Below are 7,808 nucleotides of genomic sequence, written 5' to 3' on the forward strand. Positions count from 1 at the left end.
GTGGTGTACAAAGATGGGAGAGATATCTCCTGCATTGCAGGTGAATTCTTTACCAGCTGAGCCACCAGGGAAGCCCAAGAATACTGGAGTGGTTAGCCTATCCCTTCTCCAGCAGATCTTCCCAACCTAGGAATTGAACTGGGGTCTCCTGCATTGCAGGCAGATTCTTTACCAGCTGAGATACCAGGGAAGATGGAGAGATAACAGTCATTTAATGACTTCATCTCTTCAGTTCTACTGCCAAACAATTCTTCTTGTGAAAAAGTCCCATAAGAGTAATTCAAGGAGAACATTAGAAGGAAATAATGCCAAAAAGGCTTTTCTACATATTTTAGTGTAATTAACTCATATAAGCTAGTCTCAAAATTGTAGGAAGTACCATCACATCTGAAAAGAATGAGTCTTTGAACAGCTGAAGCAGGACAAGTTAATGATGCTTCTTCATTTAAGAGAAACTGGGAAAATATTCAGGACCACCTAATGTTTCAGATATACTCCATGAACCTTAGGGATGGCAATTTAGTGGCTATCAGGGTACCTCTCCTGGCCCTGGTTTCTTTGACTGTAAAATGGGGATAATTACTGTAGCTACCTGACAGAGTTGTTCTGAGGGAAATAAATCAGTGCGTATTTGTAGAGCACTTAGTTAAAGTGAAGTGAAAGTCATTCAGCCATGTCCAACTCTTTGCAACCCCATGGACTATACAGCCCATGGAATTCTCCAGGCCAGAATACTGGAGTGGGGAGCCTTTCCCTTCTCCAGGGGATCTTCCCAACCCAGGGATCAAACTCAGGTCTCCTGCATTGCAGGCAGATTCTTTACCAACTGAGCTCTTGGACCAGAGTAAAAGCTGTTTTCTATTAAGCAATAAAGAAATTAGTGAATAAATGTTCCATGAGATAGCTAAAGCATATTTAGCAAATTCTACTCTGAATATTTATACCACTTACATAATTATATAATAAAAATTATATATGCTTATATAAGATGATCTGATATCACCTTATAAAATGTTTACTTCTAATTCTTGTTAAAATGTGGTCCAATATATTTACAGCAAATATACCCTTTTTATTAAATCAAGAGGGGAAAGTTTAAATGTTTATTGAGATTACTAAAGTTCTGATTTTTTTTACATGATTATTAATTATTTCCAGAAGGTAAAAACCAGAGTTTAATATACACATACACACACACTCACACTTTTTTACTGAAAGAAATATCACATCTTTGTTTATATTTGCTTCACACATACCATGTAGCTTGGCTGCATATTATGTTGTGTTAGTTCCAATTAAGGAATGAAAGGCTTCATTATTGTCCTATTTTATATTACGATGCAAAAGGAACAATTTTTATTAGAACCACATCACATTAACCCTGTCTTTTCTTCTATTACTTTGTTTTGCAAGGTACATTTTAATTTTTCATTGGCTTTTATAATAAACCTTCAAATGTGTATTAACACATATTTGATTTTAAAATTTGAAGTCACACTTTCTGACAGAAAGTTTAATTTCGCTGATAGATTTGCAAATTAAATTTGTTTGTCATTTTCAATGAATTGAATTAGATAAATCTATAGTTCTAAAATTTTGATGAAAATCTTTAAAACATAAGAGTATAGCTTTTTATCTAAAATCACAATTAGCAGAGCTGTATTGAAATTAATAATCTATTTATTTTCCCAAAACTTTCTGACTGCATTGAGTCAAATAAGACGCTTCTAGGTGAAAGAGCAACAAATAAAATTAATAGTTTTTCCATTGGACTGCTAACCTTTTTGGTACATTTCCCAGAAACTGAGAAAAAGTGACTGACTATAATATAATATCATATAAAAAAATATTTTGCAAGTCATTTCCAAATCTTTGCATTCAATAAAATTGAATACAGACATAATCAAGTTGCCAGATCATTAACTTTTATGATAGATGATTACATTATTTTTATAGTATAACTCATCATAGGTTCAAATAATTGACATAGTTTTAGCAAAATACTCCATTGCCATTCATTTTTAAAATGTGAACAGATTTTTCAGCAGCTTCAACAAGTGAAGTGAAAGTTGCTCAGTCGTGTTCAACTCTTTGAGACCCTATGGACTATACAGTCCATGGAATTCTCCAGGCCAGAATACTGGTAGCCTTTCCCTTCTCCAGGGGATCTTCTCAACCCAGGGATTGAACCCAAGTCTCCCGCATTGCAGGCGGACTCTTTACCAGCTGAGCCACAAGGGAGACCCATAACAATAAAAATCAGGGGCAAAATTGAGGCTGAATTCACATATTTCTAGCAATAACTATTCTTTTTTGATGGCTATATAAACTGAAGAAACAGTCAAGTATATTTTATCAAATACATTTCTAATAAAAATTTAACATTTATGCTTAATAACTATTTGCCAAAATAATTATATGCCTTGGCCAATTGTGTACTACTAATGATAGCTGTAATAACTCAGAATAAAATGTTCTAATTTTCTGAGTCTTTTGGTCCCAGAGTAAAAAAAAAAGTTTAACATTTTTGAGACATATTTTATTGTAGAGAAATATGATAAGGCAATTGAGAAAATATTTTTCAAACATCAAAAATGTATTAGGATAAATCTCTGTGGAGTGGAATGGAAATGTGAGTTCAAGGAGAAAAAAAAGAACAATGTCTAATTTCAGACTACTATATAAGAGCTTTATGTGTTTCTTTATATTGATGATGGTGCCTGTCAACTTTACCATTCACAAAGCACAACCCAAAATATCTTATTTGAGCTTTAAAATAGCATCCACATTTTTCTGATGAAAACACTGGGGCTCTGAATGACAGCTGCCCCCAAGATAAGGAAGAGACAAAAACAAATGCCCCCTCAAGCCCACTGGAATCCAAATGCCACTAAGTCACAGCTCTTCCACTTCCCATGCTGAAATGTTTGATGAGATGTGTTATAAGCAAACTCTTTGGTGTGGAAAGCAAAATAAAAAAATTCTTCTTCTATCTGACATCTTCCAATTCACTAACTCTTCTCTGTCTGTTTTAAAATGAATGATGTTCATAAATGCTCATAGGGAGACTATTAGAACTTAAACACTGTCTATCGGCATTGTAATAGTTATTCTTATGGGGCTCTGCTATGTACATAAATCAGGCATGTTTTTATAGCCAGAAATAATTTCTGCATAATGTCTGCTAGTAAATTTGAGCAAATGATGATCCTAAATGTGTCTTGTCAGAAAGTAAACCACTCAGCTGCAAGAAGGGCACTGTATCTATAAATAAGGCACCCACCTTCGAATCAAGATGAATCTCCACGATAATTTCCTTTCTTTTGTCTTCTCAATGGCTTCCCCATTGTGAGTGGGGAGCATTCTGGGCAGAAGGGTAGAAACCCATTGATTTTGCTTTAGTTCTCCAAGATTCCAAGCTCATCTCTGTTTGGAAGGAAGTTCTCACAACAGTGAGCTTTCTACCTGTCCAGAGATACTTTTCATTTATTTGTACATTCTGCATTCTCTGAAGAGTAGGATCTCTCCGGATGTGGGATCATCAAAAGACTGTTTTGGTCTTTTGCTTCAGGCAATTTTGTTTTCTTTCTTTACTAGTTTCAACCCACAAAAATCGACTTGAATATTAGGCTTTATCCAAAAAGAAATATCAACATGTGCCAGCAACTTCTGTCTGGAATTCCCTTCTTTCCTTCAACTGAACAAGTAGCTGCATTTTAAAATAATATTTACAATGAACCAGAAATCACATAATTTGTCACTATTCAAACTTAAAATGAAAAAAATGTTATATTTTTAAAATTTTATTTTAATGTTTAACTGAATTGTTTTACAATGTTATATTGATTTCTGATTAAATATTGTCTTTAAAATGTGCAAGGAATGACATCATTTGTCAAGAATGTATTAGAGGATGCGAAAGTGAAAGTCACTCAGTCGTGTCCGACTCTTGCAACCCCATGGACTGTAGCCCACAAGGTTCCTCTGTCCATAGGATTCTCTAGGCAAGAATACTGGATATGAAAACAAAAATTCAAAGTTGCTTTGAAGACATTCTTATATGCACATGGAGGAATATAAAAGAACACTATTCTAATGTTGCTTGAAATAAGGGAAACTGAGGAAAAAATTTACTATCCATCAATAGGAGAATGGGTTGGAAAAAGGAAAAAAATAGACAGAGATGTCAATGGAATACGGAAATTAAAAGGATGAACCAGATATATATGAATCAGTGTGAATGAATGTCAAAAGCATAATGTTGATAAGAAAGTAATATTATTTATATAAACGTTCTAACCAGAAAAACATTTAAAACTATTGAACTATATTGTTTAGCCAGAAAATATAGAATAAAATTTTAAAACGTATGTGGAATTAATAAATATCAAATTAATAAATATCAAATGAAATACCAATATTCATGGTAGAGATTTACTGTCAAGAGGGAGAGAGAGTAAAATGAAGTTGAGGGGTACACTGGGGCCTCACCTGAATCTATAATTTTCTTTCTTATTTAATAAATCCAAAGCAGTTCCAGCTGAATGTTAGGGTTGTTAAAACTTCCTAAAACTGGGAGGTGGGCATACAGATCATTATCTATTTATTTTATATTTGAATGATTTCCCCTAATAAAAAATAGCTAAAAGACAATTTGTAAAAGAAAAACAGGAATACAATGTATCCTAAAACGATAGAGAGAAGAATTTAAAAAATATGTCAATCCCATAAATCACAGCAGGATCCTCTATGACCCACCTCCCAGAGTAATGGAAATAAAAGCAAAAATAAACAAATGGGATCTAATTAAACTTAAAAGCTTTTGCACAACGAAGGAAACTATAAGCAAAGTGAAAAGACAGCCTTCAGAATGGGAGAAAATAACAGCAAATGAAGCAACTGACAAAGAATGAATCTCAAAAATATACAAGCAGCTCCTGCAGCTCAACTCCAGAAAAATAAAAGACCCAATCTAAAAATGGGCCAAAGAACTAAACAGACATTTCTCCAAAGAAGACAAACAGATGGCTAACAAACACTTGAAAAGATGCTCAACATCACTCATTATCAGAGAAATGCAAATCAAAGCCACAGTGAGGTACCATCTCACACCAGTCAGAATGGCTGCTAGCAAAAATTCTACAAACAATAAATGCTGGAGAGGGTGTGGAGAAAAGGGAACCCTCTTACACTGTTGGTGGGAATGAAAACTAGTACAGCCACTATGGAGAAGAGTGTGGAGATTCTTTAAAAAACTGGAAATAGAACTGCCATATGACCCAGCAACCCCACTGCTGGGCATACACACTGAGGAAACCAGAATTGAAAGAGACACATGCACCCCAATGTTCATCGCAGAACTGTTTATAATAGCCAGGACATGGAAGCAACCTAGATGTCCGTCAGCAGACGAATGGATAAGAAAGCTGTGGTACATATATACAATGGAATATTACTCAGCCGTTAAAAATAATGCATTTGAATCAGTTCTAATGAGGTGGATGAAACTGGAGCCTATTATAAGAGTGAAGTAAGTAAGAAAGAAAAACACCAATACCGTATACTAACACATATATATGGAATTTAGAAAGATGGTAACGATGACCCTATTTCAGTTCAGTTCAGTTCAGTCGCTCAGTGGTGTCCGACTCTTTGACACCCCATGAACCACAACACACCAGGTCTCCCTGTCCATCACCAACTCCCGGAGTTCACTCAAACTTACGTCCATTGAGTCGGTGGTGCCATCCAGCCATCTCATCCTCTGTCGTCCCCTTTTCCTTCTGCCCCCAATCTCTCCCAGCATCAGAGTCTTTTCCAATGAGTCAACTCTTCGCATGAGGTGGCCAAAGTATTGGAGTTTCAGCTTTAGAATCAGTCCTTCCAATGAACACCCAGGGCTGATCTCCTTTAGGATGGACTGGTTGGATCTCCTTGCAGTCCAAGGGACTCTCAAGAGTCTTCTCCAACACCACAGTTCAAAAGCATCAATTCTTTGGCACTCAGCTTTCTTCAGTCTGACTCTCACATCCATACATGACCACTGGAAAAACCATAGCCTTGACTAAACGGACCTTTGTTGGCAAAGTAATGTCAAAGTAATAGCTTTTGAATATGCTATCTAGGTTGGTCAAACTTTCCTTCCAAGGAGTAAGCGTCTTTTAATTTCATGGCTGCAGTCACCATCTGCAGTGATTTGGGAGCCCCCAAAAATAAAGTCTGACACTGTTTCCACTGTTTCCCCATCTATTTCCCATGACCCTATATGCAAGATAGCAAAAAAGACACAGATGTAAAGAACAGACTTTTGGACTCTGTGGGAGAAAGCGAGGGTGTGATGATTTGAGAGGGTAGCGTTGAAACATGTATATTATCATATGTGAAGTGGATCACCAGTCCAGGTTCGATGCATGAGACAGGGTGCTCAGGGCTGGTGCACTGGGATGACCCCAGGGGATGGGATGGGAGGGAAGTGGGAGGCGGGTCCAGGATGGGGAACACATGTACACCCATGGCTGATTCATGTCGATGTTTGGCAAAAACCACTACAATATTGTAAAGTAATTAGCCTCCAATTAAAATAAATAAAATTTTTAAAAAACTCAACATTCAAAAAACTAAAAAAACAATCAATCCAATAGATCTTAAGGAAAAAGAAACTATAAAAAATAAACAGTAAATAACTGTAAATTATGTAGTGGAAGTAAGATTAAATAGATCAACCATCACAATACATGTAAAGAGAATGAACTCACTATTAAAATACAAAGACCCTCAGTTTTTTTTTAAGTTAGCCATATACGGTTTATGAGAGACATACTTCAAACGAAAGGACACTAAAAGGTTAGAGACATTAAAAGAGATTTTAAAAATACAAGCAAATTTTTTCCTAAGTGATTGTAGCAATATTAATGTTAGATAAAACAGAATTTAAGGCAAAAGACAACAATGTGGATAAAAAGAGAAATGCACAATTAAAAAGAACATTTCACTAAGAAGATTCAACAGCCATGAACTTGTGTGCATTTAAAGTATATACAAAAAGCAAAAAACTCATTAAAATGTAATATGGTATTGACAAACCACAGTCATGAAGGAAGATTTTATCTAATCTGTATCAGAATATGATAAATTGAGTAACTCGAACAAACAAGTCAGGATTTAGACTTCGCAGGTATATACAGAATCCTGCAAAAAGCAAAGCGAAACAAACGAACAAAAATAGAGAGTATATGTTCTTTAGAAATGCACATAAAACAAAGACAAAAAGCTAGCACAGTTTAGTTAGCTTTCGAGTCTCAATAAATTCCAAATGGTCACATAGATCATGTTCCATTACCACAGTAAAATTAAATTAGAAAACATAAAATGATAATTTTAAGTAGTAACAAATGTTTGCAAACTTATATATATATATATATATACTCTTAAAATAAGGAGAAAGGCTTTTAGGTTTGTCCTCTCTGATTTGCAGAATACTAAAGTTAGCTCTGTGCTTGCTTGGCAGCACATATGCATATACTAAAAATGGAACGATACAGAGAAGATTAGCATGGCCCCTGCACAAGGATGACACGCAAATTCGTGTAGCGTTTCATATTTTTATATTTCTTTTTCTATATTATTAGCCAAAGTGAGATAAGAAACCTCTTGATTTTAAAGCTTTAAGAGGCATTTGATTTTCTAAAAGGACAGTCTGAATTCTTTATGTTGATATAAATTTAAAGATATAAATGACTCAGTTACTCATACAAAAATATTAATCTCGATTTTTAAAAGATCCAAAAAACTGTCCAGTTTATATTTTT

At 34.9% G+C, this 7,808-nt stretch overlaps 1 pseudogene; it reads left to right on the forward strand.

Moving 5' to 3' along the window:
• The first annotated feature begins 7,506 nt into the window (after positions 1 to 7,506).
• Positions 7,507 to 7,604, forward strand: LOC147374675 (U6 spliceosomal RNA; annotated as a pseudogene).
• The last annotated feature ends 204 nt before the right edge of the window (positions 7,605 to 7,808 follow it).

The sequence above is a fragment of the Bos grunniens genome, chromosome 4 (assembly GCF_055505025.1).
Source record: "Bos grunniens cultivar Pamir isolate PY7600 chromosome 4, Bosgru_T2T1.0, whole genome shotgun sequence".
NCBI lineage: Eukaryota > Metazoa > Chordata > Mammalia > Artiodactyla > Bovidae > Bos > Bos grunniens.